This window comes from Myxine glutinosa, chromosome 6, assembly GCF_964187855.1.
Source record: "Myxine glutinosa chromosome 6, kmMyxGlut1.1, whole genome shotgun sequence".
Taxonomy (NCBI): domain Eukaryota; kingdom Metazoa; phylum Chordata; class Myxini; order Myxiniformes; family Myxinidae; genus Myxine; species Myxine glutinosa.
The window spans coordinates 50677106-50690891 of record NC_136266.1 but is presented as its reverse complement, the minus strand read 5'-3'; the positions used below and the strand labels follow the sequence as shown (position 1 = coordinate 50690891).

The 13786-nt window shown below is 43.3% G+C and overlaps 1 protein-coding gene across 3 annotated transcripts in view; it reads left to right on the top strand.

Annotated features, from left to right (window-relative positions):
* The window catches only part of PC (pyruvate carboxylase), a 663757-nt gene that overhangs the window by 607449 nt on the left and 42522 nt on the right, over positions 1-13786 (top strand). The gene's annotated exons all lie outside the window — the stretch shown is intronic.

Sequence of the window (13786 nt, the reverse complement as noted above, 5' to 3'; positions counted from 1 at the left end):
ACTTCCCAAATAAAGACAAGATAATCAAACGAATAAAAGACATGCCCCTGTCAGCAAGAACTGTGCACGATCGTAGCATCATGATGGCAAATCAAGTCGAGGAAACACAAATTAAGGACATAAACGCCGGGACATACTTTTCTCTCGCGTTAGATGAGTCAACAGATGTTAACCATCTATCTCAGTGCAGTATAATTGCCAGGTATGCTGCAGGTGACACACTGCGTGAGGAAAGCTTGGCTGTTTTGCCAATGAAAGGGACAACAAGAGGAGAGGATTTATTCACGTCTTTCATGGAGTTTGCTAAAGAAAAAAAACTACCGATGGATAAACTTATTTCTGTCTGTACTGATGGTGCACCCTGTATGTTGGGGAAGAACAAAGGATTTGTAGCGCTTCTCTGTGAACATGAAAAGAGAGCCATCCTAAGTTTTCATTGCATCCTGCACCAGGAGGCGCTTTGCGCTCAGACGTGTGGCCAGGAGCTTGGTGAGGTGATGTCGCTGGTCATTCGAGTGGTCAACTTTATTGTTGCCCGAGCTTTAAATGATCGCCAGTTTAAAGCTCTGTTAGAAGAAGTTGGGAATCATTATCCCGGTCTGCTTTTACACAGCAACGTGCGTTGGTTGTCAAGGGGGAAGGTGCTCAGCCGTTTTGCAGCTTGCCTGAGTGAAATCCGGACTTTTCTTGAAATGAAAGGCGTCAAGCATCCTGAGCTAGACAACACTGACTGGCTCCTGCAGTTTCACTATCTCGTGGACATAACTGGCCATCTGAACCAGCTCAATGTGAAAATGCAAGGTATTGGAAATACAATCTCATCCCTTCAACAAGCAGTGTTTGCATTTGAAAGCAAGCTGGAAGTCTTTCTCAGGGACATTGAAACAGGTCGTCTTCTGCACTTTGAAAGACTGCAACAATTTAGAGATGCATGCTTAGCAAGTGACTCCACTCAACATCTGGATCTCCAGCAGCTAGCTGGCTTTACGTCCAATCTCCTGCAGTCATTCAAAGCACGTTTTGGAGAATTTCGTGCGCGCACTGGTCTTTTCAAGTTCATCACTCATCCACATGAGTGTGCAGTGGACAAAATCGACCTGACATGCATCCCCGGGGTCTCTATCGGAGACTTTGAGCTGGAAGTTGCTGACCTGAAGGCATCAGACATGTGGATGAGTAAGTTCAAGTCACTTAATGGAGAGTTGGAAAGTCTTGCGCGACAGCGAGCAGAGCTGGCGAGGGAACACAAGTGGACAGAAATGAAAAATCTTCAACCTGAAGACCAGCTGATTCTTAAAACTTGGAACGAGCTTCCTGTGACATACCACACAATGCAGCGTGTGAGTATTGCCGTATTGACCATGTTTGGCTCTACATATGCATGTGAGCAGTCATTCTCACATATGAGGAACATTAAGACCAACCTACGCTCACGTTTAACTGATGGAAGCCTCAACGCCTGCATGAAGCTCAACCTCACCACGTATGAACCAGACTACAAGGCCATCAGCAAAACCATGCAGCACCAGAAGTCGCATTAAAAGTAAGACATATTTAATTTATTATACGTTAAAAATACTATATGGCTCTCAATGAAATATATTTAGAAATATTTGGCTTTTATGGCTCTCCCAGTCAAAAATGTTCCTGACCCCTGCTCTAGACGTAGAGTCTAGACTCAAGCTGGCTTCGGGTCTTCTCTATGATCAAGCCTCTAGACTCAAACTGGCTTTATGTCTGCTGCAGCATGCCTACACTCACTAGTGGAAATCTGAATGTTTTTCAAACAAATAGGACGTTTAGGCTGGTACCCTGTCCATAATTCTCTACATCGGTTGAGCATAGAGCTTATGACCCTACTTTCCTGGTCTATAAATGTCACTAAAGCTCTCCAACAAACAGTGACATTAGATCAAGGGAGGTGTATCTTTCACACTAAGTCTACACCTTGAGGATATAATGATGGCCAGTTCGACAATAAATCAAGTAAAATTGAAGATGAAACTTAAATATTTGGTGTAGATGGGAAGTATAACTATAAGGGTGATCTGGTAAACAGGGAAGTTGAGTGAAACCCAAGTAAATAAATATAAAATAATTGCAAGTGAAACCGTTATGATCTGCAAAATGGTGGCAGAGGTTTTGTTTGCACCCCTGTGCTTGTCTGTTTCTTTGTTTGTTTGTCTGTGAACAGGGTATCTCAGAAAGTTGTGGATGGATTTGGACGAAACCTGGTGGACAGGTTGGGTGTGTCACAAGGACGAAATGATTAGATTTTGGTGAAGATCCGAATCTGGATCCGGATCAGAGAATTTTTGTACGTGAATCTTCACCATTAAGAGATTGGGCTAAAACCGATATATAGCAGGATATATCAAAACATTATGGACAGATTTGGATGAAACTTTGTGTACATGTTATTTATAAGACGAGGACGAATCGATTCGATATTGGTGAAGATCCAATTCCGGATCCAGATACGAGAATCTTTTAATTTTTTGAGCGATTCTTCACCTTTGAGTGATGGGGCTAAAAACGATATCCAGCACGATATCTCAAAAAAAACATTAGAACTTGGTACAGGTCCGAATCCAGATCCGGCCGATCCGGGTACAAAACGTAAACTGTTCAGCCTTGCGGAGGTATGCTCTCTACTGAGTGTCGTTCTCGGTTATTTATGTCGTTTGCCTCTTGACGCAAAACACGCAGTGGCCTTGTCTTCCAAATAAACGTGGCTGCGTGATTAATGAGAGCCTCATCGACACACACACACACAGACACATTACTTTGATCAGTACATTTGTGCCCTTTCTCTTATGAGAAATTAATCTTATTACAATGGAGTAAACGTAAATAGTTATTTATGTATCTATATTTGTGAACAAACATCTTCTTCTTCTTCAAATATATATAAAACCGAAAAACACTGTCCGTGAGGGGGGTGAGGCAGTGAATGTAAATAATGTGACTATTAGGGTGGGCTTCAAAAAATCAAAATGCAGATTTTCTCCGGGACATGGTCTATATTTGTTCCTTTTGGTGTCGAAGGAAACCACACCAAATTTGAATGGAATCCAATAATATTTAGGGGTGCCACATCAGTGATGAATTTTCCCCCATGCAAAAATAGGAATTCCCATTTTTTGGGCTGTATATACACAAAATAAATACATAATTATATATATACATTAAATATAATATAAAAAATAAATATATAGTAAATATACATTAAATAATAAATATACATAAATACACATTATACATTATATATATACAATATATTACACATACAGTTTTGAGACTTCCTATGATCACTATCTGGGCAATTTTCATGCATGTTTTGTACAGGTTCCCGGGGTCAGGGGTACGCTTTTTTAGTGTGTAATATGTAGGCCTAACTTATTGACTGTGGCTCTTTTGTAGAGAGCGACCCTGTGGAGTAATAATTAACAGGATTTTACCCACATTCTTGCTTATTTTGCAGATATGGCATGTGCTAGTACCAGTGTTTCATTGAAAACTCGGGCTCAGGATAATGTGTATCTCATTGGGTCCACTTCTGGAGATGCCATCAAAGGTGCCAAGCTCCCGACTGTGCATCAATCTCTTGTCCTGTTTTTCCATCACCTGAAGAAGGAGAATCGCACTGCCCGGGAGAGTGCAACCCTCACCATTGAAGAGGTTGTGAAGTTCTGGGAAAAAGCTCACCTACCTACAACGACGAAGCAGCACTGCATCCATCGTTTGGAGAGGCTATATGAAGAATGGAGGAGCCTCCAAAAAGGTGCAAAGCGGGGTGGTGCGACCCAAGAGAAAAAGGAAGCATCCTTCAAGGCCTCCTTGGAGAAGACGTTTGATCTTAGGCATGCAGATTCGGAGGCCATAATCACCAACCCCGAGGACAGGAAGTTTCTTCACGATCAATTCTCAGAGAGGAAGGCTTCAATGGGATCTGTAGACACTGTGTTGGAAGCAAAAACGTTCTTGTGTGTTTGAAAGATCAGCAGCCACGAGATGATTATCGTGAACTCCTAGAACTGACTGTCATCTACATGGGAGGAATCCCACCTCGTGGAATCCGGATCATGGCTCCAGGAGCAATGCACAGAGCCAGATGGATGGCAAAAGCACTATATTCACTACAGGTGTTCATGTTTCGGTCAGAGTTCCACTTGACACTTTGAGAGGCGAGAGAACTCCGAGCCTTCAACATTTTTGTCTGCCTTGTGTATGCACAGGCTTGGTTTCGGGCTCCACAACTATTGAGGCTCCCCTGAATGACATTAACCTCTTCAAGAAGTTGGAAAAGTTTGAACAAATCAATCAGAAGATGGCTCAGGCAGTCTTGAAGGCACTTGGCCGCCACACGTGGTACATGAGCCCAGTACTAGTGGCATTTGCATTCTTTGACACCAGAATTGACAAAGAAAGTAAGATCAATATGATTGAAGCATTGAAAAATGACGGTGAAAACCCCTCTCCAAAGAGACCAGCTATCAAATGAGGAACCGCCCTGTCAATCGCTGGCCTCATAACAAAACACACCAAGCATTTCTTCAGCATCCTAGGGACCCCAACTGATTGGATGGATAAGGATCCTGGTTCATGGGAGCAAGAAACCAGCTTTCAGGAAGCAAAGAAAGCCGCCAGTGGCTTCGTCGTGGTGAACGACAGGGCAGAAAGGGGTGTCGCATTGATACAAGACTACAATAAGCTCCTTACAAAGGATGAAGAGCAAAAGCAAGCTCTGCTCCAAGTTGTTGCTGCTCACAGGAAGATGTACCCCGATGCCAAGAAGGCAACAGTGGTGAAACAGGCCCAGAAATAGGAGTTACATTTCTCATTATATTTGGGTTTTTTAATATTATGTGATATGGTGTCTCTTCATTTTATGAACTGAACATTTGGATTGTTATCATTGAATTTGAGCTTTCATAGCAATATAGTGCTATTTGTGCAGCTATTGTAACTTGTGTTTGCTAGAATACAAAGAAAGTGAGTGGAGGGTGGATTTTCATAAAACAAACTTCTGGTTTTGCTTTCGATCCATATATAGAAAAGTTTTGTAGACACCTTTAGTTTGAAGGCTGATGTGGCACCCCTAAATAAAATCAGATTGCTTTCATATTTGGTGTCTTTTCATTTTGGAACAAAAGGAACAACATAAAGCCATGTCCCAGTAAATATTTTTTTTAAATTATTTTGAGCACCACCCTAGTGACTATATATCTATTAATTATGTACACCTTGAACGTCGGTTACATCTTGTATATTAATTATGTACGTCTATTAATTACGTACTGTTGGAATATACATTTCGACCCTTTAGACTGCTGAGACCCCTTAGACCCTTGAAGAGCCTTAAAGTCCCCCCAAGACCCCAAAATACCTTTAAAGACTCTGAAGATCCTTAAATACTCAAAATACCCCATATACCCAAAAGACATCGAGGACCCAAAATGTCTTAAATAACCAAAAGACCCCAGAGGACCCAAAAGACCCCAGAGGACCCAAAAGACCCTGCAGATCCAAATGACATCGAGGACCCAACATACCCAAAGCTCCCAATATAATGAGAGGACCCAAAAAGACCCTGAAGACATGAAGACACAAAGACCCCAAAGACCATTAAAGATCATTAAGACCCCAAATATCTGTATGATGCTTTAGACCCATTAGACCAGCTTTGGAGCCTTGACCATTTAGAGCTTGAGACCGCTTTGACCTTTTAAGGTTACAAATAAATAATATCACCAATATTACAAATCAATTTGCATGAAAAATGTTTGTATTGTGATTGGTTTAAATCATGACACAGCATCTCACGTGCAGTCATTATCCTGCAGTTAAAACAAGCCCATGCCTCTGTAGCAAAGCGTGGTGAGGCGAGCGCAGCGAGCCGATCCACCCTAGTAAGACTAATGGTGCAAATACATTGCTCTCATGCAGGTATTTATAGGCATGACCTCCATGTTTATTATCCCAATACAGTTCAATCAGCACTGACGTCTGACAGGGTAACTTGGAAGTAGCATACAAGGTTTTGATCTGCCACGACCAAATTTGATCCGACTAAAAACCGCTAACTCGGTCCTCCTCAGGTAGAATGTGGCATTAATTACAGAATACACCACTCATTCAAAGGAGACCTTCAGCCAACTGCTTCATCTCATCCCATGGTACCTTTCACAAAGAGTCGCCCTTTGTGTGCTGACACCTGGGCAAAATTCCAAAAATCCTGCCTCCTGAGCTGCAGCATTACTCATCTCATGTCGTCTTGTTTTCTTTTTGTGTCAGGATATGACATGTTGTGCCAATAATTCTGTTGCTGGTAACTCCTGGTTTGCTTAAACCTCTTCACATAAAGGTTAACATCTCTCTTTCTGGGGAGGTGCTCATCTGTCATATTATTGTGAGTACCAACATTCGCAAACCCAGCTTGTGAATGCCATTTTATCTGCAGTCTGTCCTGGAGAATCTTTTTTTTCTAATTGTCAAAAAGTGGTGAACCATTAGGCACATGGTTAATGCCAGTTGCACCACAAGTTGCTGCTTAGTGAAAGCAAGTCCACTTTTCTATCATAGGTATGAGGGGCATTCAAAAATGTTTGGCGTGAGTGACATAGGTAAAGGGGTTGTTGTGGAAGTGTATATAGCTTCGGTCAAAATCCCGAAACATTTATCGTTGAGCATCTTCTGCTGCAACTTTTGCTCGAGGCTGGCATAATATTCCCAGTTGGTGATGTATTTTTGTGAAGCGTATTCAAATATTCAATCAGCAGGGTTCCCTTAGCATCCCAGAAAATTGAGGCCATGGTCTTTCCGACTCAGGATTGAGTGTGAAGTTTCATGGGTGGTGGCAATCCCTCGTACTTCCATTTCATGGATTCCCATTTGGGTTGAGGACCCCGTTGGTAAAGCCACACTTCATCACCAGTTACCAGACGAGCGACGATCTATGGCAAACAGTTCAAGAAGGTCACGGCACATTCATTGCTGTCGATAATGAGTGTTGACATTTTAGGGGTCCACCCTTGCTTAGACGTAAGTTGCAGGGCAGGCCCAAGTTTAATGGATGTTGGTGAAAACGCTTACTTATTGACTTACACGCATAATTTGGTGACCTTAACGTGTCGATTTTGCTTTTCAATATCTCAACATGGGCAACAGTTTATGGGTCGGTCACATCTTCCAGCCATCCTGCTCTCGGGTCATCTTCAAGAGACTCACGCCATGCTAAATGTCAGCTCTCCATTTGGCTCGTCTGGAATATGAGTGCACACCTTCTCCATAAAAGGACCATCATGCATTTGCGGATTATTTTGGAGCGGGCACCTTTGCATACAAAATTTGAAGAATCCTTCAAACCTGAAAAAAAATTAAGAATCCTAAAAAAAACTGTATGCAACCCACAGCTATGTGCTACATATGGAAGAAGAAGAAGTGGACCTTGTACATAAATCACATGCAGGATACACATGGTGTACTTTCAAACAATTTGCATGGGCATTAGTAGACAATGTACAAATCATAATGGCATACACTACCGGTCAAAAGTTTTAGAACACCTCAATTTTTCCAGTTGTTATTGAAATTTACGCAGTTTAATGTCTCAATGTACTCTGAAATTAAGCACAGAACAAATAAACAATTGGAGATAAAAAAGAAATCATAGAATTATTTTGTTCAACAAAATTTAATTGAAATTTTTGACTCAGCAAAGTAGCCACCTTTTGCAGATATAACCGCCGAACACACTCATGGCATTCTTTCTACAATGGAAATCAAATATTGTTCGGGAAGTTCTTCCCAACACTGTTGCAGAAGTTCCCACAAATGTGTTGCACTTGTAGGTTGCTTTGCTTTCACCCTTCTGTCCAGTTCATCCCAAACCAGCTCGATGGGGTTTAAGTCTGGAGACTGTGCTGGCCATGCCATGATTTGAAGCCTTCCGTCTTGTTCTTTTCCTCGAAGGTAGTTTTGACATAGCCTGGAGGTGTGTTTAGGGTCATTATCTTGCTGTAGGATGAACCCCTGACCAACTAGGCATATACCAGAGGGTATTGCATGGTGCTGCAAAATGCTGTGGTAGCCCTTTTGGTTCAGGGTGCCAGTCACTCTGTGCAAGTCGCCGACTCTGGATCCAGCAAAAGAGCCCCCAGACCATCACGCTTCCTCCTCCATGTTTGACAGTTGGTGTCACACACTGAGGAACCATCGTTTCACCTACTCGACGGCGTACAAAAACCCTGCGTGATGAACCAAAGATTTCAAATTTTGATTCATCGGTCCATAAGACATTCTTCCAGTCTTCAGTAGTCCACTGGCGGTGCTTCTTGGCCCAGGCAAGCCTCTTTTTCTTATTTTGCCATCTTAGCAATCGCTTTCTTACTGCCACTCGACCTGTCAAGCCTGCCGCTCGAAGTCTTCTCTTCACAGTTGTAACTGAGACTTGCTTACTTCGACCAGTGTTAAGGTGTGCTTGAAGCTGTTGTCCTGTGAGTCACCTATTACGCAAGCTGTTGACTCTCAGAAACTTGTCTTCTGATTCTGTTGTGGCTTTGGGTCTGCCAGACCTCTTCCTTTCAGAGTTTCCTCCAGTTTCCAATATACTACTTCCTGCAGTGCAATATTGTCCAAATAATGCTTCAGAGGGTGTAATAACAGTCTGTTCCAATACTGCTTTTATACAGACAGGTGGTTTGTAATCAAGTAATCAGCAGAGGTTGGGACACCTGTAGGAATTGTTTGCATCAACTTTCAAGGCTCAATTTACTTAAATTGCTGCAGAACAGCTGTAATTTGTTAACTTTGACCTCAAACAAAATTTGTGTTTTTGCGAATTGGTTTCCATTACTAAATCAAATCCAAAACCATTGTCTTTTCTACCCCGATTAATGCCCCCCCCCCACCCCCTACCCCAAAGCACACACACCTCCTTCCAAATTTTCATTTTTCACTTCCTGAGTTTGCTTCTTTGTCCATCGTGTCCACACCTTGCGTCTTCCTCCAGTCCTTATTCACACGCACACCCATTATTTATCCAAGGCTCCTTCTGTTTTGTCCTTCAACCCTGCTGTTGGTGTTTCCTCGCTCTCTCTATTTTTGCTTTCATTCTGTTGCATCCTGATCAGTTCAGTGTACTAGCTCTTCCATGAGCCTTGACTTTGTATAGAAAAAAAAAACCTCGAATTTTGTATTAAAAATTGAACCCCTTCCTGTAAGAGCCAAGTTTGGTGTAGAGTAGGTTTATGCTGCTGTTTGTATGTACAGTATGTACAACGTTTTGTACAGTTTTGTTTCTTGTGCAGTAGGCTATACGAAGCGATTGTTTTGTTTTTCCAAGTCGAGTGTTTCTCATTCCTGGGGCAATATCTGCTCGATGGTGAGTTGACAAAGTTTCAAACAAAATGAACCAAAGCATCAAAATATTTTTCCAATGCAAAGGCCTGGGATATGAATCGACTTTAAATTGGTTCAGCAGTCAAAGCAGGCCTCGCTTTTGAATGCTATGAATTTATGATCATGCCATTGGTGTTTAATCCTGCCACTGACAAAGTCTGCTGGATAATGGCAACGAAACACAGAGCAATTTAATGTTCAACTCAGAACTCCAGGTCATTTGAGCACACACTGCAGCAAGGCGACTCATTGTTAACGGTAATTTCGTGCGGAGAATTGATTTCTTCAAAAGGTCACCAATTTTCTAAATGCGCTTCTCGCTTGGCAGGGGTAGTCGAGAGAGCGCATTCACCTCTGCACACCCTGTGGTTAGGGTTAAAACAGGTGCCATTGTGCCTCGCTATTAGCCGTGCCTTCTATTGTGTACAACACACCGGAAGATGATCCCTGCTTGGGTTCAACCTGACAGCTCCTGCCACTAGTGGTATTTCGGTGGAAAGGGATGTGTTTGTTGCTTCGATTTTTTTTTTTTTCCGCCCTGCTTTTAGTGAGAGTCGGATCATTTCGGTTTGGGGTTGGGAAGGGCAGGGTATGGGGGTGGGAGCTTCCAAGCACTACATCTCAATCCGGTGCTTCGGCCTTGGGTCATCATTCATCTTCTACCGCAGAGGAGAAATGAATGAACTTCGACCTTGCCTTTCAGCACTGCAGATCCCAGTTTAGTGGAAATTTAGGTGTTTTGTTGGTTTTGATGATAAATTTCGTCGTCGTGTTTTGTCGCTCGATGATTAAAATTACGTCATTGCTAAGATACCTTTGTTGATGACTGGAGTTTTGATTTCAATAATCCTTGAATTATTGGATGGTATGCAGCCATCTAAGTATTACATACAAAAAGGGAGGAGCAGAGGAGATGGTGTAAGATGTGAAAAAATATGTAAAAAGGGGAAGAAAAGGGAGGAGACCAGAGGGATTGGGAGCTTGTAAAGAAGGGAGGATGGGGTAAGAAAATGCAAAAATGTTGGAAGAAGATTTGATTCAATAGAGGGGGAGATTTGTTGTTTGTTTGTGAAGAATGGCGATGACTTTTGGGGTCAAAGGTCAAATAATAGGTCTAGAACTTGAGAATGGCTGAAGTGATCTAATTCAAACTTGGTACAGGTATGTATAATATTGTAAAGACGAAGTGATTAGATTTTGTGGTCAAAGGTCAAAGTCTGCAATAGGTCTATAACTTGAGAACGATTAAAGGGATCAAATTCAAACTTGGTACAGATATGTATAACGATGTAAAGATTAACTGATTCGATTTTGGGGGTCCCTAGGTCAAAGGTCAGAGGTCATGTCAGGTAAAAATGTGCTAACTTTGGCACAGCTGAATGGATTTAAATCAAACTTGATACAAGTATTATAATGATGTAATAATGTGGGCGAGGCTTATCAGTCGACGTCGTGACGTCAAAGAGTGCAGTTGTAGTTTTTTGGGTTTTTTTTGGTTTTTTTTGCAGACGTATTTCTCAATGTCCTCTAATTTGGCATCCAGTAGCTCAAGATAAAGATATAAAGGTGCATTATTTGCTGTAGACTTTGTTTAATTGGTTTGTTTTGTACTTCTGTTTCTTAAATATAAAAATAGATTCCAAACTGTTTGGCTCTTGCTTGAACTAAATTTATATTATCGGATACTATATTATTATCGGAACCCTCAATCCTCCTCCTTGGTGATTTCAATATCCACATGGACTCCACTGACTCCACAATAACCACTGACTTCACTGATTTACTCACCTGCTTTAACCTCACTCAACATGTCGACTTTCCTACCCATATCCGTGGTCACATTTTGGACCTTGTCTGCTCCACTGGATTAAATTTGCACCATCTCTCTGGCTCCGACCTCACCCTCTCTGACCACTTAGCCATCACTCTGACCATCAACATCCCCGCCCCAACACCAAGGCATTATCGCACAATCAACTTCCGTAAGCTAAACGCTCTTTCACCTACCTCATTCTCATCCACCCTCTCTGAAAAAATGTCCACTTCTCCCTTCATTGACCTCCACACCCCTTCCGACCTCACTGACTACTACAACCACACTCTCTCCTCCTGCCTTGACCAGCTTGCGCTTGTAAAAACCAAAACAGTTTCTTTCACCCATTCTGCTCCCTGGTTTACCCCTGAACTCCGCCTGATGAAAACTCGTGCTCGCCAACTTGAAAGACTCCGCAATAAAACGGGTCTCACAGTTCACTCCCAAGCCTACAAGGACCGCCTACAACACTACAAAGATGCCCTCTCCCGCGCCCGCTCTGCCTACTACTCTCAAATTATCCACTCTGGCTCCGGAAACCCAAAAGCACTCTTCTCGACAATAAACAAACTCCTCCGCCCCCTGAACACCACCACCCAGTCATTCACAGTAGACAACTGCATCTCCTTCCTCTCTTTCTTCCAACGCAAAATTGACAACATCTACAACAGTTTGACCACCGCTGCACCCGCTCCCCCTCCAACCACCTGCCCCCCCTTGTCCTGCCATCCCCTGTCTCGGTTCTCCCCAATCTCCCCTACTGACCTCTCTGAACTCCTCATAGGAATGAAAACTGCCACCTGCACTCTTGACCCCATCCCCTCCAGCTTTGTCAAAGCCTCCCTCCCTGCTCTCTCTCCACTTATCATTGCAACAATAAACTCCTCCCTGTCTACAGGCATCATCCCACCTTCCCTCAAAATTGCTGCTGTTACCCCCATTCTAAAAAAACCTGGTCTAAACCCTGACACCCTAAACAACTTCAGACCCATCTCCAACCTACCCTTTCTGTCAAAAGTTTTGGAACGCGCTGTAGCCACTCAACTCAAACATCATCTCTCTGCCAATAACCTGTATGAAACATTCCAATCCAGATTCCGCTCCAACCACAGTACTGAAACTGCTCTCCTCAAAATCACCAACGACCTTCTCCTCTCCTCTGACGCTGGCAACCTCAACATTCTCGTCCTCCTCGACCTCAGCGCTGCCTTTGACACCATCGATCACACTATCCTCCTCACCCGACTTGAATCCACCTTTAACGTTACCGGCACTGCCCTCTCTTGGATTAAATCATACCTCTCTGACAGATGCCAGTTCATCTCCATCAATAACTGCAAATCCCCCACTGCTCCCCTCCCCCAAGGTGTCCCCCAAGGTTCAGTTCTTGGCCCCCTCCTCTTCATCCTTTACCTGTCCCCCCTCGGTCACTTAATCCGCCGTCATGGTCTCCAATTCCACTGCTTCGCCGATGACATCCAGCTTTTCATCTCCACCAAGTCCGTCTCCACCGACACCCACTCTATCCTGACAAACTGCATCACTGAAATAAAATCCTGGCTTCAAATCAACTTCCTCAAGCTTAACTGTGATAAATCTGAAATAATCATCATTGGCCCAAAAACGCTCACAAAATCCACCCATAACTTTGCCCTCAACATCGACGGTATCCCAGTATCCACCTCCCCTCACATCCGGAATCTTGGCGTCATCTTTGACCAAACCCTTTCCTTCGACAAATACACTAAACAGATCACAAAGTCAGCCTTCTTTCACCTGAAAAACATTGCCCGTCTCCGCTCATCCCTCTCCTCCACGGCTGCAGAAACCCTCATCCACGCCTTCATCACCTCCCGTCTGGACTACTGCAATAGTCTCCTCTATGGTTCACCCTCAAAAATCACCAATAAACTCCAATACATTCAGAACTCCGCTGCCCGTCTACTCACCCATTCCCGGACCCGTGACCACATCACCCCCGTCCTTTACAAGCTTCACTGGCTCCCCATCCCCCAGAGAATCCAGTACAAAATCCTCCTCTTGACATACAAAGCCCTCCATAACCTGGCCCCATCCTACCTGGCTGACCTCCTCTCCAGACACACTCCCACCCGCAACCTCCGCTCTGCTGGTACCAACCTCCTGACCCCCTCCTTCCGGACCAAATTCAGATCCTGGGGGGACAGGGCCTTCTCCATCGCTGCTCCCACCCTCTGGAACTCACTACCTCACACCATCAGAGACTCCTCCTCACTCACCACATTCAAAACATCACTAAAGACCCACCTGTTCAACACTGCATTCAACATTCAACCCACAGCATTTAACCCCTGACTATCTCTTCTCCTTCTCCCTCCTTTTGCTTTAAATATTTCCCTATTGATTCTTGTCTTTTTGCAATTGTTGTTTTCATGTATTGTTATGCATTATGTTTGCCACTCTGTCAAAGCGCCTTTGGGCTTCTGGAAAAGCGCTATACAAAATAAATGAATTATTATTATTATTATTACTAACAAAAGTACCCACCCCCATGATGAGAAAAGCAAGCAGAAATACCCGTCCCCTGTGATG